The following is a 26,259-nucleotide window of genomic DNA, read 5'->3' as shown; positions in this document are numbered from 1 at the left end:
TATGTCTCCTCATGGAAACGAGTGAGGGGAGACCAATGTGCATAAGAGGGGTGTGGGGGAAGGGTCCCTCTGGAGGTCTCTGTGTGTGCACACATTTGTGAGGCTCTGTGCACCCGTACGTGAGGGGGTGGCATTTTCACACCCTTGCATAGCACATCCTAATCTCATTGCTTTGCATGTGCTTGCGAGTCTCTCCCCCTCCCCCCCCAATGCATCTGTGGCTTGGCCATTCCCTTCTAAAGCAGTGCTGCCCCATGAAGCCCAGACAGCTGGTAACCACATTTGTGTGTTACGCTGTCATATCCTATTTGCAAGCATGTTCCTGCGCTACATTCACGAGCGGTTGGACTGGGTGTTTTCAGGTCAGACATTGTGCCCAATACAAGCAAAGTTTCTGCTTTCCCCAACAGGTCGTTACCTGGGAAGTGGTTCATGCAGGTGAGCTGGGGGCCAAGGCTGTGACAGGCACTCACCTTTCCAGGTGGTGGTTTGGGAGCCTTGTGCAGCTCTCACTCTGGGGGCAGCTCAGCTCTGACTGGGAGCAGGCACAAATTCATCCAGGGAACGCGAGCTGCAGACATTTAACAGGTAAACTGCAATTTCATGGCAAGAGCAGGAGGTTTCCTGCCACTGCAGGGAGAGACCTGAGAGCACCAGGGAAATCTGCCACTTGCAGCTCCCAGAGCGCTGGGCAGAGAACCCCTGTAACGATGCACGATCCAGAGGCATGGTGGGTGCTGTGCAGAGTCCAACACCAGGTTGTCTACCAGAACAGCCTCACGAGAGCCCCCTGCAGTGCTGAGGAAGGGTGGGGATAGAACACAACACCTAGCAGTGTGGCTGAGCCAGAGGCTTAGAACAAGGCCAGCGTCCCCACACGACTGTATTTGTTTTTCATTTCATGTGATCTATTGTGTTTGCACTTGTTTGAAGGGAGCAGCGAGGAGCAATGCTTAAAGACATGGTGGCAGAAGGGTAGGGATGAGGTGTGAGAGCTGCTCAGGGAGGGGTAGCAGGTGTCCAGGGCTGCACAGAAGGAGGTATGAAGATGGGGGGGGGGGGAATCCACCAATCAGTGCAAGTCAAGAGGGGCCAAGAGAAGATGAATGGCCCCTGCTGCAAAGAACTCTGGAGCTGGACTCTGCCATCATGCTCAGGGCAGAAGCACCTCAGAGCCAGCCCCTGCCACAGGGCTGACCCAGGGAGGGTGACCAGACAGCAAGTGTGAAAAATCAGGATGAGGGTGCGGGGGTAATAGGCAGCCATATAAGAAAAGCCCCAAATATCGGGACTATCCCTATAAAATTGGGACATCTGGTCACCCTAGACCCAGGTGGAGAAGACAGAGCAGCACTGACAATTCCAGTGCCTTGGGATTACAGAGTAACTCTTGCTGCATCTGCACCATTGGCTCTACACTTGCTAAACTTTGCACGTTCCCCCAGCCTGGGGTCCACAATTCATCAAGAGAAGGTTTTAGGCTCTTCTCTAGACGACCTTAGTAGGCTCCCGTAGGCCAGCAACCCTCCACAGCAAGTTGAGAATGGCACAGCCCCTGCACACTGCCAGGGCTAAGGCGAATTGGCTGAAGTTTCTTATCTCACAAAGGCAACGACAGTAGCGCCACGTCAGGCTGCCTGTGTTAGCTGCTGACATCAAAGGACAGAGAAGACACCTCTCCAGTAAACTCAGTGCCCGGTTTAATAGACAATGTGCCCGGGCTATGGGCAGATAGCACAGAAAATAAAAAATATGTCAGATTCTTGAGGCTCCCAAAGCAGCTGGCGTACGTTCCTTGCCCTTCTTGCCTGACAGGCTGGCCATGCAGGTGGTGTTCTGCATCGCTTGAGACCATCAGTACTTCTAATGAATTCAACTGCTGCTATGAACAACCTCAGCCAATGGGAAGGGGCTGCTCTCACCCGGCTGGCACAGGAATTATTAATGTTCTGCGCAGTGGACAGCAGGCAGGGTGGGTTAGCCTGGGGGAAGTAGCTGGGACGGCATGGTTACCAAGGCTGTGATGAACCACGGAAGGACTGGTTACCTGGTGCAGTGCAGGCTGATTTCAGCAGGGAGCACAGCTCTGCCCTGTGCACAAGGGCGGGATGGCATTCAGGGAGATCCGAGACACTGGGAGCAGGCTGCACTATGGAAATGTAGGTCGGGTATTTCTGAGCACGGTACCACGGCTGCCAACTTACTCAAAAACATGCAGCAGAAAAGCAGTTTCAGCATCTTGTGAGTCCTGATGAGCCTTCTGTGGGGCCTAGTGTGTCAGCATGGGGGGAAGGGACAGGGCCGTTAGGCTCTTACTCCTAACGACCAGCCCCTGAACTACTCCTCCAGGAAGCTGGGAGCACAGCAAAGGGTGTAACAAGCTTTCACCAGGTAGAAGGCCTCCAGCCTGGTGGGGTTTAAAATACGGCTGGGATTTCCAGCAGATCTGAAGGGCGCTGGGCACCTGAATTCAGAGAATTGGGCACCTAAATCCCTCAGACTACTTGGAAATTCCCAGCCTAAATGACCAAGGTCAATTTTTAATGGACACGTTTTTAAAAGTGCTGTTTAATTAAAGTTGTTGAGGAGAGTTATTTTGGAATTTCATTACCATATTGGGTTTAATGCCAAGGAATGGCTGAGGCCTGGAGGTTAAGCACTGAAATCACTTTATAAAGTACTGCTGCAAACACCTCTAAAGCTCCCAGGTGACACCACTAACTCCACCTGATAGAAAACCAGACACTGCTCAGACCCTGACCACACTGGTGAGAAAATGCACAACTTAGCAGTAAATAAAATGCAATTAATATTTAGAGGGAATGGTACTGACAATCTACCAGTGCAGACACATCCCAAGCCCCATGGGGAACCAGGCACATGCAACATGAGATAAACCTCTATCTATGGAGATCAAAGATGGCACAGAAGGACCCAGTGGAATGACACCCACTCACGCCCATTCTGAGTTTGTGGGCACACACCCCAGGATCATCATCTGTAGCAAGCAGTGGGGACTGTGACTGCAGTTCTCCAGGGCCCTGCTTGCTGTACAGAGTGAGGATAAGACACCCCCTCCCCCAGCAGAGTGGAGCTTTTACACCCACCGTGCACTGGTGTGACCGACTCCCCCCAGGCCATGCAGGAGAGAATCAGGCCCTTGGTGTCGTGGGTGAAGTTGCTCTTGTGCAGCTTCTGGTTAGTGCTGAGTGATTCTAACCCAGCTGTGAACCCTTTCAATTCGTGATTCCTGGTGCTCACACCACTAGATGTGTTCATTAGTGACATGGCCTTGTCATTTGGGGACAAGCCGGATGACAAGACTGTCTAAGGGAGTCTTAAAGGTTCCAGTGTGTGGCAAACCCCTGGCATGATTCTGGGACCACAGGCAGGCAGGGAGGGAGACAAACAGGAACATGAGCTGACTGCTGGAGCTTTCGGAGCTGCTGCTAACGCTCCTGCCTGTACCTCTGGGCAAACGAAGCCTCCACCCTTGGTGCCCTGGGACCAGCCCCGGAGGTAGGTGAGAATTGTGATTCCAAAGGGCTACTCAGGTCTGAGGAGCAGGAGATTTGGGTTAGAAACACAACCAGGAAGGCTGGTCTAGTTACAGTCACACTCCTGCCTGGAGGTCACCAGACCTCTGCGCAGGTGCGCACACAGAACAGCAGCCACGTCCATTCCTGGCACCAAGTCCCAGGAGCAGACTCCTTTTTTGAGCACTTCTGTGCCCAGGGACGCCACGCAACGGTTTCCTGACTGACCTCAGCATTTCCCCCTCAGTGACCCTGCCTGGGAACCACTCAACACAGTCCTGATTCTTGGGCTTCAAAACAAGCTATTGTGCAACTTCCTCTGCCTCCACATCTATCCCGTAGCCGGGACAGTGACCCCGAGAAGTCACCTGCACCACTCTGATCCCGGCTTCCCTCAGCTCAACTCATTTGCTCGGCAGGGCGGTTCTCAGGCACCAGCAGAGCTGCTGCACACAGAGCAGATTAAATGTTTGCTCAGGAGAAAAAGGTGAGGAAGGGAGAATCCACAGCTGGCAGAGGAGGAAGCCTGCTCCCCTCGAGGTCCTTTCTCTGCCCACCCTGACACTTACAGGAGAGGGACATTTTAGAAACAGAGTTTTAAAATCTCGCCTCTCCTAGGCAGAGGCTTTCCCATCCCTCAGCTCTGACAGGAATTAGCCAACTGGCCCTGCAGCCATGGGAGGGGAGTATTCTGTTCAATTTACACCTGAAATAACCAAGAGTGGGATCCAGAGGTGCTGAGAAGCCCCAGATCCCACTGACACCAGTACCCAAACCCAGGGAGTCAGTGGAAAAGCCAGGTGGAAGGGGTTGCTACCTGCCCAGCCTGGCTCGGATGCTAAGGATGCAGGGGAGGGAGTGCAGGTAGAAGGAGAAGCCATTTCTCAGGCTGAAGGCTGGTCAGAGCGCAGACCCTAGGGAGTCCATCTTCCTTCCCAGGCGCAGCACATTCATAATGGGGAACCACGTTTGCAGAATGCACTGAACTGGGTCTCTCGGGGCTTGGCAAGTGCTGATGGTTTGAAATCCAGCCTGAACAGATGGCCGTGGAGCCACCTTCAGATACACCTGGCGTGCGGAAGGACACGTCCTGTCATTTAAGTCTCTGCAGGGGGGGGGAAACAAAACCAACCAGGCTTCAGCTTCTCTGTAGGAGCCAACAGCCCACATCATCCTGCTCGCAGGGCTCAGTATTAAAAGGCAAAGTGAGGCACAGCCAGAGAGAAAGACCTGCCTCCAAGTCCTGGCCTGCTCAGACCTTGCTATTGCTGGCTCTTCTTTCCTGCTCCCCTTGCTTTGTGGGTCCTTAAAACCAGCTCCCGAGGGGGCCGTGAGAGCAGGCAGGCTGCAGCACAGCTACAAGCTCCACCCCGCGCTCCCCCCGCCCCCCAGCAGACCCCTGCCAACCCTGCCAACCGATTCAGCAGCATGTGCCGGCTCAACAGGGAGTAGTTCCCTCCCTCAGCCTTCTCTGCAGGGGAGCGAGAGAACACATGCCCACGAGCTGCCTTGGCTTCGCGCTGCGAGATTGGGAAATGTGCAAAGAATGAACGCAGCTGCATGAGAAGCCATCGCATTGCCCGCATTCAGCCGGCACTGCAGTTGTGTTGCCAAGCCGCGCGCTCTACCTGGGCTCAGCCTTGGGAGGAAGATTTACCTCCCTTGGTATCAGTCATTGTCTGGAAGAGGGAGAGGGGGAGAAACCTTGGTTTGCCTTGCCAGGCTTTTTGCTGGGATGATCTGGGTGAGTTTCTAGCCCTGAGCACCTGTGGCAGGTCTTTAACGATGCTGTGCTGCCATAAGGCTGTACTGGTCCAATAAAAGATTATCAGCTAAATAAAACAAGAAGTGAGTGATGCCACTGTGCCTGCTGGATTGAAATTGTGCGAGCGAAGTGGTTTTCTCAGGGAGATTTATTTCCGCTGCTGGCTGCAGGCAGGCAGCCCAGCAGAAAGCATGAATGGCTCGCTCACTGCGTGCTGGTGGGGTGAGGGCTGGGTTTTTGTGTCCTTTGCAAGGGAATCAGAACAATAAAGCCAGTGCAAACAGACGTTCTCTCTGCCACCGCAGGATTAACCCGGCCAGGGGCAGCCTGCGGCCCAGGCTCACCCTGCTCTCCTGCTGCAGCCCTCACGCCAGGCACACCCCAGCCAGCACTTCAGCGCTACCATCCCGGCCAGCAGCCACCTGGAGCCAGGTGGGTGACAGCAGCAGCCAGCTTCACTGACACTCCTCAGAGTCACTGGCTCTGGCTCCATGGCTGGCCTGGCTGCCACACGGATGGGTCTGGCCTGGGCCTGCAGGCTCCCCGAGTCAGCGGAGCTGCCCTCAGTACCAGACCAGGAGTTCAGCCTCCTCTGAACCGGCAGGGGCTGGGAGAGGGGCAGCAGACAGGCTCAGCCACTGCCGAGAAGAAATGCCCTGCCCAGCCACCCCAGGGCTCTGCTCTTCAAGCCTCTCAGCTAAAGGCAGGGCCATGGACGGAGAGTAAAGGCAGCAGACAGGATTCTCTGTGCAGCTCCCTTCCAGGACACCACAGGCCTGTGAGGCAAAGCTGATCCTGATGCGCGCAGGACCCCGGGGGCAGACTCTGCACTTGCCAGGAATTGCAGAATCACATCAGATGACATCGTCCACTCTAAGGGTTCCTCTGCCACCCACCATCACGTCTGCGCACTCGCTGACTGCCCTGGTAACATGTACCCACCTGCTAAGCTGCCAGCTCTCCCACATGCCTTCTGGTGCTGCTTTGCGCTCCCAGCCAGCCAGGTGCTGAACTCAGCAGCCCAAGGGTTAACAATAGTTGGTCGGAGAAGCTGATTGTATGTATCAGTTCTGAGCAGGAAGTACCCTTGGAGAGAGAGGATCAGCCAGGTCAAAGCCAGCAGGACAGGATTGATTTAAAAGTAGGTGCTAGGTAGCCTGGTGACAGATCTAAGAGCCATGCAATATTCTGCGGTGTCTGGGGGCAGTTAGCAGGGGAGGAGAAGATGTGTTTACCTGGAGTTTGCAGGAAGAGTTACAGTTCTGGCTGTGATTGATGCATTCACAGACAGGACTGTTTGGGCTAAAGCAGGACCAGCTGTTATAATATTTTAAATGTCAACAAACTAAAACTCAGCTTATGCTGAATTACGAGGGAACGTTCCTGAACCTCAGCCAGATCCACGCTAACTCAGGGGGTTGGGCCATTGCACTTATCAAATGTTAGGGGGGCTTGAGAGTGCTAGAAAATCTAACCACACAGGCCTGGGCTACACTGGCGCTTTACTGCGCTGCAACTTTCTCGCTCAGGGGTGTGAAAAAACACCCCCTGAGCGCTGCAAGATACAGCGCTGCAAAGCGCCAGTGTGAACAGCGCCCCAAAGGCCTTGGCTACACTCGAAACTTCAAAGCGCTGCCGCAAGTGTGGTCACAGCACCAGCGCTGGGAAAGCTCTCCCAGCGCTGCACGTCCTCCACCTCCTCATGGGGATTCGCTCCCAGCGCTGGGAAGGAACAAGCTGTCAAAGCACCTTCTAAATCTGCAGCCAGGCTAGGGTGACCGGACTGCAAGTGTGAAAAATTGGGACGGGTGGGGGGTAATAAGGGCCTATATAAGAAAAAGCCCCAAATATTGGGACAGTCCCTATAAAATCGGGACATCTGGTCACCCTATGCCAGGCAGACGACTTGGCCCCAGCAAGTCCCAGAGGGAGAGGGCCTGAAGGGACAGATGAGTCAGCACTGCCTGCCATTCGCCCCCCAAACTGGTAAGGGGGATTCAGGCAGAGGCTTCTTCAGCCAGCTCAATAAACGGCCCAAACCAAGCAGCTCTCAGCATCACCCAGGCCTCAGGAATCCCGGCTGCACACAACAGCCAGGCTGCCCGTGGAAAGAATCTTCTCAAGACAGCCCTTCAGTGAGTGCCCTGGCTCTGCGGGCAAGGCAGGCTGTCCTGTCCCTCCATGCACAGACAGTGGCCAGGAATCGCAGGGATGCCACTTATCAGCTGCAGCCTGGGAAGATGCAAAGCACAGAGCTGCTACCAGCCTGCATACAGCATGAGAGGGAAAAAGGGAGTTGGATCAGCATGTTATCTTCTCTCCATCGGGCAAGAGACACCTCCTCCCGGCCCCCCACCATCCTACCAGGCAGAATTTAGAATGCAAACTGCACCTCTCCAGTTGGGTCCATTCAGCCAGCCCTGCTCACACCTCTTCTGTCAGAACATCAGCCTAGACTGCTCGCTCCACAAAGGCAAAGTGAAGGTGGTAAAGAGAGAGGGGATACATCGTGATCAAAGGGAAGTAATTACATTCCCAGTCCAAGAACAATCATGGGTAGAACCAATGAACATTGATTTTCTGTTCTGTCAGGAATTGACTATTTTGCCATGAGCTCATTTGCACTGGTTTGTTGTGTGTATGCTCAGATGCCTCTGGGGAGCAACATGCTGTGTGAAGACAATTCGGTGTAAATGTAGATTCATGTGGGCATAATCTTCTTTGGGCAGGAAGAAACAGCTCCAGCAAAAAAACCCAGCGTCAACAGATCCCACCCCATCCGAAACTGTGTGGGCTAAATGCTACCATTCCCTCTGGACATGAGACCACCATCCAAGGCTGCTGCGATTGTATGCTGCACACTTTGGGTTCCACAGCGTTATTGCGCAGGGCAAGAAACGAAATGGCTCTGCTGGAGAGAGCAGCTGGCATGTTCAAGCAGGGCAGACAGAGCCACTGGAATCCTGTCTTCATACGTGTCCATGCAGTGCCTAGCACCACCCAGCCCAGTGGTGACCCCGACACTCCCACAGGACAGAAAAAAATCACAGTAGGAACATCCGGCTGCCATTAACTATCTCGTCATGTGCAGAGTGCTCAGTGGTGTCTCAGTGCTGAGCTCTCTCTGGCTGGACAGCTGGGTGACTGGAAAGTTTTTCCTCTGCTTTCATTTTTGCTGGAAAGGAGCTGAGGGTTATTGGTGTTTTAAGGAACTTCTGGAAGTTGGTGGCTGTTTAATTTACCTTTAGAACTAGTGGCTTTTGTCTGCAATTTTTACCATGCAGATAAACAGGATAATTACACACACCGCCCAGGCATCTGAGCACAGAAACAGATAGGACGCTATTGCTTTCTATGGCCACGTTACAGACAGTAACTGGACCTGTAAATCAAATATCACATTCAACTTGCAAAGAGGTTTAAAGATAGCTCACTAGTGCCATCTAGGGGCCAGACCACCCCAGTGGGCACATGTTCATTCTGAGTGAGGACAGCAAACTAACCAACCTCAGAGTATTGTTACAACCAAATGGACCTTTCCTCCCCTCCCCAGCCCGTTCTCAGCAGCTGAGAAAGGGCTAGCGAGTGACAAGGTAACTGGTGGACGGGACCCGCCGTTTCTCTGAGGAAGGAAGGCTCTGGCCTGGCAGGGGCTAGCACTTTCTTAAGGCCGGAAGGGAGCAGGGTGACCATCTAGTCTCCCCTATGGCATGGGAGGGTTTAGCTGGGGTTGGTCCTGCTTTGAGCAGGGGTTTGGACTAGATCCCTCCCTTCCAACCCTGATAGTCTAGGATTCTCTGATCACACAGGGCTGAGAATCTCACTGCACTGAATGATTCCTGCCTCCAGCCCAGAACCCCAGCAGACCCTCTCCTGCAGGAAGGCGTCCGTGCTCGACAGCGGTTGTGTCATTGGAATGAATTAAATGATAGTGGGAAGCTGCATAAACTAATGAGGCCCAAGCCTGAGTCCACATGCAGCTCAGTGCCAGACTGGAAATATGGCAGCTTTCTGAAGATAGGTATGAGCGCAAACTACCTGGTCTTGCTGGGAAAGGGATCCCCTGCCCTGAATCTCTCCCTTTGCCTGCATGCCAGTTAAATGCCCAGCAGAAAGAACTCTTTGCCCTGACGGGCACCACTCGTGAGTTGCGTAGCCCAGTCCTGCCATGGGCGATACAGAGTCATTAGCCCTGAGCTACCCGCAGATGGGATCCAGCCTCAGCTGGGACCCTCCGTCGGTGATGGGGACTGCACAGCCCCTCGGCAGCTCAGTCTGGAGTCCCGTGCCAGCATTTAACCTGGCCTGTTCCTCCTGCTGTTTAACCTGTTCCTCTGTCCCCATTGGCTAGTGAGCAAACCACAGCTCTGTCCAACAGCCAACCCCAACTGCTCCAAAACCCTGGGTCTGAGCCCCCAAATCATGGAACCCCACACGAGAGTCCTTTACAAATAATAAATGTCGGGCTCGTTTTCCCTCCTCTGCTCTGTGAACCACAAGGGGGCAAGCAGGGCACGTTTCCCAGTGTTCCTCTGCCGCCCGGAGGGCCTGACACTCGCTGCAGGTTGAAATGAAAGACGAGATTCGCAAATAATCACCTAGCTGCAGGTGCTGGGGCTTTAATACAAACAGCAGCTCTCGTGAAAAAGTCACACGGGTCGGTAACATGGACCATCGCCACACCTCTCTCTCCAGACTGCTGCCCTTTCCCTCCCACACGCCCCCACATGCTGGGAGCAACTCTGCATCAAAGGCCAGAATGTGCCCTCTGGCTCCATGCATTCTCCCGTGTTATGCACCAGCGAGACACGATGAATCAGTTGGTTTATACCTGCAACCTGTGTAAACAGCAAGGCATTTATCCCTCACTCACCACTGTGGGGTCCTCTCGCACCCACCACACTAGGCGCCATTCCCTGAGAGACCCTGTGGAGCAGGGCCCAGCACACTGATGGCTCTGGCACTCAGGCCAGGCCACAGCCTGTCTGGACACAGCATCGCCGACTGGCTTCCAAATCAGAGAAGGACTAGCTGCTGAGAAATGGCCAATTTCTACCTTCAATAGCGCTCGCAGGAGGGAGAAGGGAACAGATCCCCTGCAATGTGCTCCTCTTGCACAGGGGCTGGTAGATGAGCAAAGGGACTGGGGAGCCACGCCCTTGTGCCCCCCCAGGGCAGAGATGGCACCTAACAGAAGCTTTGCTGCCATTGCTACACAGAAAGCCCTTACTCCTGCCGCGTGGAATACAACATCCTGCCAAACTCTTCAGGGAACAGATCAGGATAGGCCACCTGGCCCTTGGGAGGCACTACTCTGAGTGGGAGATGAGTCACAGAGACTGATAAATGGTTAGCGTCCATCTCGCCCCATGGGCCAGGGATTGCTCCCCAAGTCTGTTCCCCAGGGCTCGCTGGACTGCAGCTCTTCACTCTCCAAGTTACACACAGACACGTTTTTGGTGGGTGCTACCTAGACACATAACCTGCTCCAGCCATCTCTCCTGAGTGCACCATACAGGACAACGGTCTGGAAATCCCACGGAAGGGCCTTTACTCAAGGTCACAGCCTTTCCCTCCCACAGCCGCTTCACCAAGCCATCAGTGCCCTTGCACACAATCCGCCATCAGCCCCCCATATAATCTCCCAGCCTATTACTACCTGTCCCCGGGGTCCCACCTCCCCCATCCCCAGCACACAGGCTCTGGGGAAACCTCCCAGAACTGAAGCAACTCCCCTTTCACCACAAGCTGTCCATAATGAGTGACTCTAGCTGCCCCCTGAGGGGGAAAATGCAAGAGCATTGTCGTTTCTATTCCCTTCTGAATATATGCGCACAATCTATTCCTGCCACATCGGTGGGGGCCAGACCACAGGTGTGTAAACGCAGCCATGGATCCATCCCTAAACAACACACCTCTTGCAGCCCAGGGCTTCCCAGGGACACCGCAGGGAAAGGAAGCAGCGCACTTGAAAGATTCCCCAACAAAAGGGTGCATATGTCCAAACGCCAGTTCAAATGCCCCGTCAGACCCCTGCCCGGAGTGCCAGAGGCCTCGCTCTTGGTATGGGAAAGATGGCACTGTCGTACCAGCAAGGACTTTCTCCACCGACGCCAACTTTCCACCAACGCCTGCCTGCACCGGCAGAAGGACACCAAGTCCTGGCACAAGGACTCCTTCGGTTTGAGCTTTGCAGCTGGAAAGGACAAGGCTCTGGAGACAGCCTGGTAGAAAGGGCCCAGACCTGCATGCACGTGTGAAGAGCTTTTCTCTCCTAGACACCTGCCTTTGCCCTTACCCAACCATTCAGCAGCTGAGCTGAACCAACTGGGACCTGTAACCACCCAGCCCGTTGATGGGACACAGTTACCACTGCATTCACCTCCTGCCATGAGAAAGACCCCTGACTCCTCTGAGACACCTGCTGTGTACAAGGGACGAAACTTCGCCAGCAACCCCAAAGCTCTGGGCCAGGGCCCGAGCCTGTGGGAGCAGGGACAGACTGGAGAACAATGCACTTGGGGCATACAACCGTACAGAAGAAGGGACCACAGCAATCTGGAGCTGGCTCCAGGTTACACCAGTTCACACACAAAACTCCTTTGGTTCCTTTGCTACAATCTCTCAGCCATGAACAGTTGCTGCCAGACCTGTAAACTCTGCCATATCCCATCCCACAGGAAGCAAATCTGGGCTTCCAAACATTGTATTGTAGATGATCAAATTTCTACTGCACAGTCACCCCCACCCCAAACACACATTCTCCCTCTGCAGATGTCATTACAAAAATGGGATCTGAAACCACTTTCTATCGCTTCCTCTGCTGAGAGCTTCGATTTCAGATACCATCACCTAGAATAACTGGGCACCGGTATCTACTCCTGAATAAGCCCCATTCGTTGGAAAGCATGCCATTATAGCTCCAGTAATTGTATATATTGCAAAGTGCTTGAGTCAGCAGTCCTGCTGGATTTTGCTTTCAACATCTGCAACCCTATAAATCTTTGTCTCCTTCAGGTGACCTATAGGCTCCCTGCACTCTGCACAGGCTCCCATTCACCGCTCCCAGAACTGCCATGCCTGTCTGAGCGGTGTCTGACCCCCAAGGGGGTCACTGCCCTCCTGAACAGCCGCTTGATTTGTAACCTCCCACGGAAGAATGTTACCAGGGCTCGTTCCCATACACACAAGGGTGTGCTGTACTTCAGAGACACCAGCCAGGAGAGCAGATCCCCACAGCTCTGCTCCCATCTATATGGGGGGGTTCGCCAAAGAAGGGTGCAAACATTTGGGGAGGGGAGATGGCCCCCTGAATGGTCCCATTTTCCTACACTCTGACAAAACGGCGCCAAGTTGCAGCGCTAGAGATCAGATGCCTGCAGAGTGCTAGGTGCTGCTCTCGGGACTACAGACTAGTTTGCTGTGTTGGACAAACTGTTTAGAACTGACAGCCCCTCCTGGCTGTGCTGAGCCCAGGGCAGGATGCCAGGGGCCCAGACACCATAATGATGGTCCCAGTAAAGGACCTGAATAGAGGATTCTCCCAGGCAGTCACCAGCGCCGTGTAGCGTTCAGTGTGATGGCCAGGTCAGTGCCATGTTGCAGCAATTCCCCAGCCACAGGGCCAGAGTGGAGTCTCTGAAAAAATGCAGGAGGCCTTAGCGACTCCCTTGTGGCAGAGGGGAGAGATGGGCCGTGTCCATCCTTGTGGACCATCTGTTGCCAAGGGCGGCTGGGATGCAGCGCGCCCCCTTGGCTAGCTCACAGCTCACTTTGCAGCTGAAGCCTTCCAGTTACCAGGCCTGAGCTGGGCTTTTTTTTTTAATTGTTTTCAAAACAGATTTCATGTGGTCCCAAAATGAGACCATGATTGTAAATTAAAGTGTAATTAGCCTTTATGCTTTTATATTCATTAACTCTTCTCTGTTAATGATGCAGAGGCTGGAGCACAAACCCAGCATTATGAAACCACATCCAGGAAATAAAATAGTGATTTAGATAATGGCCAGAATGTATTGCTACTTACACATAATTAAACAAATGCTCCATTTAAACTTGGAAACATGAATGAATGTTGATTAACCCCAGCCCAATGAGTCTGTCCGTGATGTCGTTAAGTGACTGTGCTGCTAACGGGGACTGGCAGGAGGAAGCAGGCTTGCTACAGCCATCAAACACACCTGCAAGGCACAGGTGCTGCAACGTGCTCACAGGGCACAGGTGGGAAAGCGCCAGGCAAGTCTAGTGGGGACTAGCCATTGCAATGGGTGTGAGTGAGGCTCCTGCTGCGACGGCGACTGCCCAGCTCAATAGCTGCAGGGGCGGCACTCCAATGTTCAGCTCCAACAGACACCCACCTCCTGCAGCCTCCACGACTGCTCCTGTGCCCACGTCCAGTTTATCCTGCTGTGTAAAGTGTCAGGGTTAAATCCCTGCGGACAGCAGCGTCCTGCCCCCTGCAGCGAAGTTCCAGGTCCTGCTGGCCCATCTCTGCTCCCATTTCAGGAGAATGCAGGAGTTCAGCTCCTGCCTCACATTTTTACTACACTGTTGCATTACCAGCTGGTTTCCTGCCTCTCTTGCTATTCTGGGGTGCCACTAAAGAGGAAATACTAGTGTGCTAGGAGACCAGCAGTCCTTGGATTTAGCTCTGTACATCCGGAACAAAAAGATTCAACCCAAAAAAGGAGAAAAATGTGTCTGGCCAGAGACAGTCGGGAGAGTGCTGCCCAATGCAGCAGAGCATTGCAGGGCATTCACCTTCTATCATTACACAGGGAGGCCGTGCAACGTGAAAGGACAAACCCCACAAGTCACCAGGAGATTTGAGCTGAGCAGGGAGAAGCTTGTGACATTTAGTCAGACAGGAAGGGGCCTCATTGAACTAAAAACCTGCGTAACCTTGCCCTGGGCAGCTGTGGTTTTCATGATGGCCCTGGAGACGCAGCACAATTTCTCCACCACCCCAGAGGCCACAAAGTGGGCTCGATCATGGACTGCCAGCCAAAGGGACATCAAACCACTTGGCATTGTGACACCCACGGGCTCAGCAGAGTGGCTGTCCCAGCCGACTCGCTCAAAGCCCATCATGGTGCCAGCCCCTCTCACAGGGACACTCCCCCACTGAAGGGCTGCCTCGCCCCAGCATACGCCTGAGAGCCCTGGCATGGGGCAGGCTGTGGAGTGATGGCCAGCAATGGAAGCTTGCAGCTCCAGCCCCGAGGCCAGCTCCCCACTGAAGGCTACACGCCGGGGATCAGCCCAGCTGGGGCTCTATCTCAGCAGTTTGCTTGTTATCATTTTAATCTACCCCAGGCTCCCCATTAGTTACTATGGAAACAACCTCATCATTAGTTTGGAAGGAGCTTTGTGAAGTCCACTAGTGCCATATAAAATTAATTTCTGTGGCGTACACAAATTCCAGCCCCAGTCAGAGAGAGCAGGTGGGGGAGAGAGGGGAGACCCGCCCACACACACACACACACACACACGCTATTTTCCCTGTTCATTCTCTCTGAGAGGGCAGCCTGAGCATCCTGCCCACGATTGGCGAGTGCAGGGAGAATTTTGCTGGCACGGGCCCAGGCAGTGAGAGGGCCCAGCCCGAATCTAATCCTGAGGACATCCAGACTTGGCGTCCAGTTAAGGCAAACACAACCCTAGAGACAAACAAACACAGGAACAGTTAGTGTGGATGGGCCAACGGGAACAACTGAAACCAAGCTGGAGGAGGGTGTGAGAGAGGACATGGAGGCAGACAGCAAAGGGGCTATCCAGAGCTCAGAGGGGGCAGCAGGAGAGATGGTGGCTTTAGCAAAACTGGGCAGGAAGCAATTTGTCTGTCCGGTGAAGATTTTCAAGAGTTTGAAAAATGTTTCCCCATCTTGAATCAGGGCGAAAAAATGTAGAAATATTGAAAATTTTCAACCAAAAAACTGAAACATTTTTAGTTTGGGTCAAACAAAATGTTTCATTTCAATTTTTGACCTTTTTTCTTTTTCTTTATAACCTTTTATTCAGTCTAATTAGCTTATATTTCAAAACGCAAACTCTGGCTGAGCCAGACAAACAGAATTATTTATTTAAAAAATGTTGAAACAAAATGGTTGGACAATTTCAAAACACATTTTCCCAAAATTGTTTCAAGTGCGGAGATTGAGTGATACTGACGCCATTTTGTGAACAGCTGCAATTTTGACAAAAAGGCATTTTCTCGTTGACAAAGGAGCAGGGCGTGCATGACTTAGTTAGGGGAGATGCTGTACCCGGAGCCAGCCAGTGATAAACTCACTGTTCTAGCTCAGAGGGGATGCTGTAAAACCCCTGATTTCAGCAAGAATGGATTATTGGGCATGGTGACTCGTGTGTGTCTCAGTGTTATTACATTCTGCTCCTTACCAGCATCTACAGCAATGACTTGGCAAAGGCACGATGGCAGCTTAGATTAAATTATACCCTTCTGCAGCCCTAAGGTTTGCATCTTACATTTTCAGCAGCTTTCAGCAGCCTTATGGCTATAATAAGCATTATAATCCAAGGAGGAACTACAGAAGATAAGGAAAGGTTGGGTCCTTTGTGGCGCTTTAGAGCACATCAAAGTGCAGAAAGTTTCAAGCCCTGGCCTGGCTGGGGTTCTCCTCACCCTGCATTGCCCTGTGCATAGGTGTCGACTCTGCTCCGTACCCATCGTTAGCCAAGCTCCCCGGCAAGCGTGCCGCACGGGCGGGAAGAGGCGGGGCAGGGGCGGGGCCAGGGTGGTGGCAGGGGTCAAGCACCCACTGGGCAGAGGGGAAGTTGGTGCCCATGGCCCTGTGATGCTCTAGTGTCGCTCAGTCTCGGGCGTGGTTCTCCCCAGACTCACATACCGCCTGGCCTGGCAAAGGCGGTGCTAACAGAGCAATGCAAAGCCTGCTCTCATGGGAAAGTCAGTCCCAGCAATGGCTGGTGTCCGATGACAGGGAAAGAACAGCCAGCCAGGCAGAACCCACTCTGCTACCCTTCCACATGGGACCCAGCGCCCCAGGCACCCAGCTGCATTGTCTGTCTGCTCTCCTGCCAGAACACCGGGCCCGTGTGGGGTCCACGCCTGGTGCTCTGGAGCAGTTAAAGCAGTGGGTCAGGTGGTGAGGAGCTACTCATGGATACTGACCGATAGCTCCCTAGGTCTGCCCTCTGCCTCCCTCCCGTCAGCAGGTGCCAGACACAGGGTATCCTCCTGCCCACCTAGCTCTCATAGCGCCCCAGTGCACCTACATGGGGCTGTCCTGACCCACACAGAGAAGAGGGACAATGCAGTGGATCCTCCCCCAGAAGCCCCAACATTTCTAATCACCAGCGATCCACAGCAGTGGCTGGATAACGAAAAGCAGCTGAGGAGGCCCTCAACGCACCTGTGCCTTCCAACAAGCCACATGGAAAGGTGCCCAGGCTGCTGAGTCTCCCGTGGCATGAATGAGCAGGTCCCCAAAGCAGTCAGGCTGTGCTACTTTGCCCCCAGCACAGCAATGGAGCAGCAGCTCAACCGATTGTGGCTTTGAGGGAAGCCAGGAGCTTTAAGGAATATGCTCCCCTGTACAAAAGATAGAAAAGAAGCCAGAAAGCCCCCTGAAGCTGGCATGCTGCTGGAGCATGGCTTTGTATGCGGCCAACTCCCAAGCCTCAGATCCGCAGGCTTTGGGATCAGATAGTGGCACCAGCAAAGAACATGCTGTGAGGGAGAATGGAGACACGGCCACCAACCCTCCCACACAGCCCCTTGGGAATGGCAGCAGGAGGGCTCCTGGGCCAGATCAGCAGCCATGGGGTGTTGGGGACTAATGCAATGGGACCCAGGGCAGGATACCGGGAAAGGGAGCTGCAGATCGTCCTCACCACACTCCCAGCAAGCCTGCTCGGAGTCAATGCTATCCTGACACGATGGAAATATATAGGAACCTCAGGCAGCTCCACTGTCACAGGCCTGCCAGAGCCCAAGTTCAAGGTTCAACACTCCTGCCATGGCTGCCGATGGCATCTCCGGTACCTAGAGGCGAGCAGAGAGCATTCTGACTGGCTGCCTCGGAACGAGCCCTGGGCTTTCTCACAGTCCCCAACACCAGAGGCTGGAATTAGCCACAGAGCTCCCCCCTTGACTCCTGGGGGACTCGCAAGGGAGGGAGCTTCTGCAGGGGCTTTCAACCCAGGTGACGGAGCATCCCGCAAGTGTGGGGTCAGCCCATGTGCTGTTTTTCTAACAGGCATGGTCCTGCTGGTCCCGGGTGGAATCACACACTTGAAAAGGGTCATTCTAGTCACAGGCAGCAAACGCTGCTGCCGCTGCTGGGTGGAGAGATACAGCCTGGGGCCAATACACTGCCTGGAACAAAAATCCCAGCAACCTGTAATCCTAAACTGGTTAGGGAGACCCAGGTGTGGGTCAGGGAGGCAAGACTGCGCATACACACATGCAACTCTCTCACACACACACAGACATGCACACACTCACACACATAGACACACACACTTGCACATACACACTCACACACAAACACACTTGCACGTACACACTTGCTCACATACAGACATGCATAGACACACACTCGCACCCACAAACACATGTGCAGACACTCAGACATACATACACAAAAACAGACACTCACATGCACAGACACACTCGCACACACCCAAACACATGTACAGACACTCAGACAGACACACACACTCACATGCACAGACAGACAGACACACAGAGACATGCACACCCTTTCATTCTCCCTCCCCCAAGGCCATAGAAACACCAGTGCCTCCCCCCAGCTCCAGCACATGCAAACAGGCCCTGGCTACACTCCGTGGGCACAACTCCTCCTCCCGCTGGGGCTGTGCTCTCCGGGCTAGTGACCGGCCCAAGGGGAGCACAGGCTACAGAGACCTCAGGGCAGGACAGGCCCTTGTGTGCCTGGCTGTCAAGCAGCTCGAAGCCAGGTGCCCTTCCCAGGGCCAACAGTGGCCGTGGGGGTCTGTTCTGGGCTGGAGCCAGGTGCACACCCAGCACTGCAGCGAGTGCTGAAGGGGAGGCTTTGTACCGGTTTAATTGAACCTGCACAGCTCTGTGTGTGGACCCTCCTCTTGGGTCACCCTGGCTCGCAGCCATCTAGCCTGCATTGGTAAGTGTACAGACTAAACCCACAGAACCAGATTTGAACCAATCAGAGAGAGTTCACACACAAATGTTGCTCTGGTTTAACTAAACCAGTTTCATTTAAATCAGTGCAACTCCCATTTGCAGCTGGGCCTTCAGCCTGTGCAGCCAGATAGAGAGTGGGCAGGGACCACCAGAGCCATGGGATGTCTCCTCCACTCCTGGCTGCTCCTTTCCCAGCACCTGGCAACGTCCAGGATGCCTCATCCAAGCCACATGGAGACGGGTCCTGCCCCAAGGAGCATCCCATCTGTCATGCACATCAGGAGCAGGCGCAACCAAGGAAAGCCAGAGCCAATAGAGAGGCCAGAGCGGCGAAGGGGCACCAGGGCTGCAGGTATTACTCAGCACAGCAAGCTGACTCAGTGCCCTGGGAGCAGGAAGGATTTGATTGGCTGCACTATAGGAGGAGGAGGAGGATGCAACTGGCTGGGAGATATGACTTCATTGCAAAAAGATGCACAGGCTGACTCGTTATTGGAAGCAAGTGTTTCTATCAGACCCATAAGGTATGTCTCCTCTGCACCCATGGCCGGCTTTAAGCCGATTCCCCAGAATTGGGCCCCACACAGAAGAGGGCCTCGTGCCTGCGCCTAAGGGGGTCCCGCTCCGGGGGTTTCGGCGGCATTTCGGCGGTGGGTGGTCCTTCAGTGCCGCGGAAAACCCGGAGCAGATCCCCCTGCCACCGAAATGCTGCCAAAGACTCTCAGAGCGGGACCCCCTTCCAATCTGGCCCCGCAGATCATAAAGCCAGCCCTGTCTGCACCCTAAGTCCAGCAGCTGACTCAGGTTTCAGCCCCAGCCCCCAGTCCACACATAAATCAGTCTGACTTGGGTCAGCCAGCACTTAGGGCCTGGGATCCTGCTGATGCATCAGATCCCAAGTCCTGCTGGACTCAGGTCCAAGCCTATTGAGCAGTGTGGATGCAGGTTAAGCCGCAGACCCGAGTCGGAAGGACTGCGTAGTGCAGTGTGGATGCGTTAGCCTGGCTGTGAGACCAGGGTCCAGCCCTTGTAAACCCAGGTTTCCAATGCAGTGTGGATGCTCAAGCTCAGAGCTGGAAATATCAAGTCTACCAGGCTGGGTCCCACAGTGTGCAGTGCAGAGATACCCACAGAGGGAAGAGGCCTGGCTATATGGACCCAGCCCGGGGTAGTTCCCTGCAGTCTTTTCCCCAAGGTCTGCCCCAACCCAGTGCTAAGTGGCTGGAGCAGTTTGGTGCTGCTGCCTCTTCCCCCCTTGAATGATTCCACCAGGGCAGGTCCTTCAGGCTCAGTCCAGGAGCCTGGCCACATCACACACAGTGTGTTTGGAAGCACAGATTGCAGCCCCCATGGCTCTGCCTAGACGAGGGACAGAGGACCATGGCAGTGCAGGCCAGCCACCCCTCTACTGGCCCACCACACAGCTAGTCCCGTTACACCCGCACTGTGACTTTACCTTGACCAGCTCAGCATGCGGGAGCTGGCATCATCTAACCTCCCAATCCCAGCCCCGCTGGACTCTGAGCAGAGGCCTGGCCTGCAGCAGAGCGCCTCTCTGGTAGCTCATATGTAACAGATACAGCAGACATGATAGACGGGGCCGTTATGACCCAGTGTGTCGAGACCTTCACTCCCAGGGACTTCCCTGTTCACGGACCATTGACTCAACAGACCATAACGGCTCCATCTATCGGGGTCAATATGGGCGCCTTTGACACATGACAGACAATAATTGCTCCTGCTTAGAGACTCTTTAGTTCATAGATCATTGACCTGATGGGCTGTAACAGCTCTGAAGGAGGCTGCAAACGCGCTGTACACCCCTGTGCTTAAATACCCTCAGGAAAGAATGGCTGGGTCAAATCCCAGCGTGCGCGCACACCCACACATGCCCGGTCTGACGCTCGTGGTACTCACCCTCTGACAGGAGAATCACCAGGAACAGCTTCTGTTTCTCTTCCTCTTTGGAAGCGAGGTTACTGGAGCAAAAAGTGCCAACACTGAGGAGCCGAGCTCCCCCACCCCAGCGCCCAGAAAGCCGCTCGCAGGTAAAGATCCTCAGAGACGTCCCTCCCTGGCAGCGTGTGGAGGGCATTGCCGTAGCACAGACAGGCCAGCATCTCTCTCCAATGGCAACTAATGTGCCATGGCTTTACCCACTCAGCTGCGCAGCTCGCTACAGGCCCAGGCTTCCTCCTCTGGGCCCCACCCTCCATCCAGACAGCTGCTGTAGGGCACAGAAGTCAGGCCCTGCTCCTCTCACCTGCCATGGAGCTGGGCGCTTTGGGCTGAGGCCAGCTACCTTGAAGCACCCTGAAGCCTGGCGGGGATGAATGATGGGGCTGGGGTGGAGCCACACAGGGCAGCTGGATAGTTTCACTCCACAGTCAAACACACCCAAGTTCCACCCAGAGGAGGAGACATTGGAGGGTAGAACCACAGGAGCAGAAAGTACTCCCATCAGGGAAAGACCACAAGCCCCTGTGACCCAGGCTGGAGGCGGGAGCAGGACACCAAAGCGGGGCCAGAGGCCTGGGGCTCCATGGGAAACTAAGGGACTGAGTGTGGAAGTTACATGGTTAAACAGGGACACAACTTTCCTCAGAGCCATGGGGAAGGCAGGAGATAAAAGCATCAGAATGCACCAGGGGCCTGCCACTGCTTGTTGGGGGGCTTATTCTTCAGTGTCTTTAACCCTAAGAAAAGCTTTTCCTTGTCCCCTATGTGCAGGGGCTGAGGTGAGCTGAGCTGGCCTGTCAGCAGCAACATGTCAACCCAGATGGGGCCATGACAGGGTAACAAGCCTTGTGGATGGGGGGAAGCGGTAGGCATGGTATATCTTGACTTTAATAAGGCTTTTGATACTGTTTCGCATGACCTTCTCATAAACAAACTAGGGAAATACAACCTAGATGGAGCTACTATAAGGTGAGTGCAAAACTGGTTGGAAAACCATTCCCGGTGGTTCACAGTCATGCTGGAAGGACATAATGAGTGGGGTCTCACAGGGATCAGTTCTGGGTCCAATTCTGTACTATACCTTCATCTATGACTTAGATATTGGCATAGAGAGTACACTAATAAAATTTGCAGACAATACCAAGCTGGGAGGGGTTGCAAGTGCTCTGGAGGACAGGATTAAAATTCAAAATGATCTGGACACATTGGAGAAATGGTCTGAAGTCAATAGGATGAAATTCAATAAGGACAAATGCAAATTACTCCGGTTAGGAAGGAACAGTCAGTTGCACACATACGAAATGGAAAATGGCTGCCCAGGAAGGAGTGCTGCGGAAAGGGACCTGGGGGTCATAGTGGATCACAAGCTAAACATGAGTCGACAGTGTTTGTTACGCTGTTGAAAAAAAAGCAAACATCATTCTGGGATGTGTTAGCAGGAGTGTTGTAAGCAAGACACAAGAAGTAATTCTTCTGCTCTACTCCGCACTGATTAGGCCTAAGCTGGTGTATTGTGTCCAATTCTGGGCGCCACATTTCAGGAAAGATGTGGACAAATTGGAGAAAGGCCAGAGAAGAGCAACAAAAAACATTAAAGGTCTAGAAAACATGACCTAGGAGGGAAGATTGAAAAAAACTGGGTTTGTTTAATCTGCAGACGAGAGGACTGTGAGGGGACATGATAACAGTTTTTAAGTATGTAAAAGGTTGTTACAAGGAGGAGGGAGAAAAATTGTTCTTCTTAACCTCTGAGAATCAGAGAAGCAGCAATGGGCTTAAATTGCAGCAAGGGTGGTTTAGGTTGGACATTAGGAAAAACTTCCTAACTGTCAGGGTGGTTAAGCACTGGAATAAATTGCCTAGGGAGGTTGTGGAATCTCCATCATTGGAGATTTTTAAGAGCAGGTTGGACAAACACCTGTCAGGGATGGTGAGGGGGGTTTGCTTCAGGATGGAGGGCAGAGGTGGGGAGTGGGGACTATGATTCGGATAGCAGGGAGGCTGCAGGTCAGGACTGAGGGACAGCAGAGGCACTTGCACCCTGCCTGCCCTGCGTGAAAGCCAGAGAGGCCTGCTGGTTACGCAGGGCTAACTCTGCCCAGGAGAGGCATTAAGCAGCATGTTATTGCCTGTTCCAGAGAGCCCAGACAAAGGGGCCGCCTGCGCTCCAGGCTGGGGCCACGCAGTTCAGCTGGGACAGAGTTTCTGGGAATCTTGCTTGAGCGCAACACCTCTGAGCAGATTCGCTCCCAACTTCTTTGCACACCCGCCACCTGTTTAATGCTGCTGTTCTGGAAGCCGTATAGGGGTCAAGCAGCCCTGTTCCCAGCCTGGCAGATACAGTAGACTGCCCAGCATGCGCTCTGCCGCTGCAGCTGCACACGCCATAGGGAACAAGTCATTAATGACAGAGCTCATTATTAGGCCAGCAGGATGCATTCCACAGGGCCAGGGTGAAAAATAGTGATCTCCAAACCACCTCCTCTCTCCACCAGCTGAAAAGCCACGATTAATATTAGCATCTGTTGAGCCCCACACGGCACAAACTTTAGCCAAGGAAGGGGAACAAGAGGGACTTCAGAACAAAGCCTCAAAGATCCAGCCCACTCCATACCCTGCCCCAGCACTTTGACTCCTGACAAGCTGCATTCGTGAGGCCTCCTCGGTAATTCCGTGCCTGTGGACCAGTGCATGCACAGCTGCCAGGCAGTGACAGCCCTAGTGAGCAAGGCAAGAAAGAGACTCCAGCAGTTTGCTTTTGTGCAATTCCTGAATCTGAAGTGCAAACCCAGGAACAGGCTGTTTTTTGATGCTCTAAAAAGCCTCAGCGGTTCAAAGGGCGACAAGACTGGGTGACCCAGTGAATGGAGCACTGGGCTGATCCCTCTGGAAACCCAAGCTCCTCTCTGGGGTGAGGATGTGGTGAGCTGCAAGTTCAGTGTGTGCCCTGTTGAGTTCAGTGGACATTTCTGCCAGTCACAGAACCACCACAGATTTGACCATCTCTGCCCAAGCAGGCCCCGCGAACAGCAGGGGCACGTGCTGCTGCAGTCAGGCTTGAGGTGTACTGGCAGAGCTATGGGGGGAACCATATTGGCGGCTGTGGGGGAGATCTCAGGCAAGTCTGATGCCAGGAAGTCTCTCTTCCAACAGCACCAGCTTCACACACAATTTAAACTATACACTATGAAAAATCCAAGGGAGTAGCCTCCCCAGGAGAAACCACCAGCTGGCCCAGCACGTCCTGCTCACCCCTCAGGAGAGGCAGCCGACTGCAGAATAAACTGCTCCTGACCCTATGGTCAGAACAAAGGGCCTGGCTATTTCCCAGACACATGCTGGGGAGAGGCAGACTCAGCCCTCCTAGCAGCCAGGACTCTTCTCTGGGTGTGTTGGCTGCTAGGAGGGAACCTTCAGAGGCTTAGCTGCCATTGCTCAGAGTATCCATGAAAGGGGAGCAGGTTTCCCGGGCCCTGAACTGCTGGTGAGAGAAACACAGAGAGACGCTCTCAGGAAACACAGGCAGGTTTGAGCTCCAGTGCATGTAACCTGCTGTCTGCACTGGGCTCTGTCTAACCGAGGGAGGACCCAGTTTCTGCTGCACCCAGGACTGTGCTGTGCAGGAGGCTGGGCTCCACATGGAAGCTGGTCTGAAGTGACATCTGCAGGCACATGAAGGCCTCTCCCCAGCCTTTCCTTCTAGCTCCAGGCGGGGTCACAAACCTTCTAATCAAAGACCTCCCAGCAGCTTTTTCTTTAACCTTCCTTTGCTTTGAACCTGATGCCTTCAACTCTCCTTCAGATGAGCTCCTCCCGAGTCTGCCAGTCAGGTGAACTGAATGCGTGTAATCCTGGCAGAACCACAGGCAATGGGAGAAAGGAGGCAAGAAGGACAAGCCCAGCCTTTGCACTTGTCCTGCCAGCAATGCGCAGGACTCTGATAGAATGAAGCACTATGGGAGCCATCAATAAGCAGCATTCCCTGGCCACCCGGGCCTTCACCCAGGACTGTCCCCTGAAATTCCTCGCGCACGCTGGATGCAGCACTCTTAGGAAAGGCACTCAACTCCCAAGGTCTGGAGGCTGAAAATCTCTCTGATGCTAACTTCCAGGTATATGATTTAATGAAAGGCACAATAAGAAGTGAAACAATTAGAATTTCTGCCTCATTATCATGGTAATCTTATCAGTCGGATAATGAGGTATTAATGGAGATTTAATGTGCCTCTCATAACAGAATCCCTTGGAGAAAACACATAAGGAAATTGCAGTAAATCCACTTAATGATGGAAAGGTCCCCAAACACCATATTCCAAAGGATGAAAAATGCTGGATGCAAATGAGTGAGAATCAAGGTCAATAACACTGCAGAGACTGAGCTAACGGTGGGCCTGGATACAGATAATAAAAATTGCATGTTGCTTTTCAAATCGCAGCCTTTGTCGTTTTCAAGTGTGCATTTCAGCTAATGAACTAACAGAACCGAACAGGGTGAATTGTGTGTTTTAGAAATGACTGAAAACCCTGCCTGAGCTGATGTGTCCAGGCGGGACGGACTCTCACCCTCCCACCGTCTGATGCAGGGCAGAAGTCGCTGGTCCAGGCAGCTAGCGAGGAAAGAGGCGTTTGCACCCAACATGACACCAAAGGGCAGGTGCAGCCGGAAGAATAGCAAGGCGGGGTCATCCACCAGCCAAGGGAGGGCGAGCGGGAGACAAGGTGGTGTCTAAAGGCCCAGGGTCACTCCAAGCATGGCTTCCTCTCCAGTCAGAAATGGTGCAGGGCAAGGAGCTTCTCCGGCCAGCAGCACCCTGGCAGCAGATGTGGAGGAGCTAAGTCCACTCCTGCAGGCCAGTGTCTTTGTGCCAATGCAGCAGAGGAAGCCGCAGGCCTCAATGCACTAATGACTCTGAGCCTCCCCTTTGCACCGACCATCTGGGGTCTGCAGGTGCTTTGCACCTATCAGTTACTCCCAGGAATCTGAGCAACAGTTCTCTAGCTGCTACTGATGCAGCTCTGCAGGAATGGCTCTGCACTGCGCCGTGCCGGGAGGTCCCCTTGGTCCTGACACACCTTCCACTTTGGGACTCACTGGGCCGTCAGTGACCACAATCAGACCCTGAACTATACTCCCTGGGCATGGGCAGCCCACGCCCCACTTGTGCCTCCCTTTCCCTGCTGTTTCCAGGCCTCAGCGAGTGATCCCAGGGCTGTCACTCAAAGCACAGCAGAGCAGGGCCCAGGGAGCTGGCCACTGAGGTTTGCAGCACGGCAGGTGTCAGTGAAATATGGCTGCCCCGCCACAAGACACAGATTGGGTTACTTGTTAATGGAAATGGCTGGGAATGGAAACCCTCCCCCCCTCCACACAACTCCAACTTCTTACCTTGCCAAGGGGGGCAGGGCTCAGGCTCACAGTTCCTGCCGGTGGGCTCCTTAGCTCCTCTGACCAAGACCCAGGTGCTGCTTGGGACAGAGGAGGTTTACCGGGGGAAATGCCCAGCATGGGGCCCACCTGACAGACTCAGCTCTTTGCTCAGGGCTCCATCCTGCCAGCGGGTGATCAGGGCCAGCTTGCTTGCACCTGGGGACTAGCAACACAGCAGAGGGAGGGGAGGACACCACAGGCCAGGCAGCCTCCTCCACCGTTAGAAGCTGCTAGATTCAACCTCTTGACAGCACAGGCCTGGACAAAGGTCAGTGACCATCACTAACAGCCTGGCAGCTGACCTGGGGTGCCATGAACTGTAGGGCCACTGCCAGCACCCAGTGCTGGGGCTTTAGACCCCACAGCTGCTGCCTCTCCCTCCTTGTCCCCTTGGCTGAGATGGGGGAAT

This window comes from Gopherus evgoodei, chromosome 16 (assembly GCF_007399415.2).
Source record: "Gopherus evgoodei ecotype Sinaloan lineage chromosome 16, rGopEvg1_v1.p, whole genome shotgun sequence".
Classification (NCBI taxonomy): domain Eukaryota; kingdom Metazoa; phylum Chordata; order Testudines; family Testudinidae; genus Gopherus; species Gopherus evgoodei.
This window is presented reverse-complemented; position numbering follows the sequence as displayed.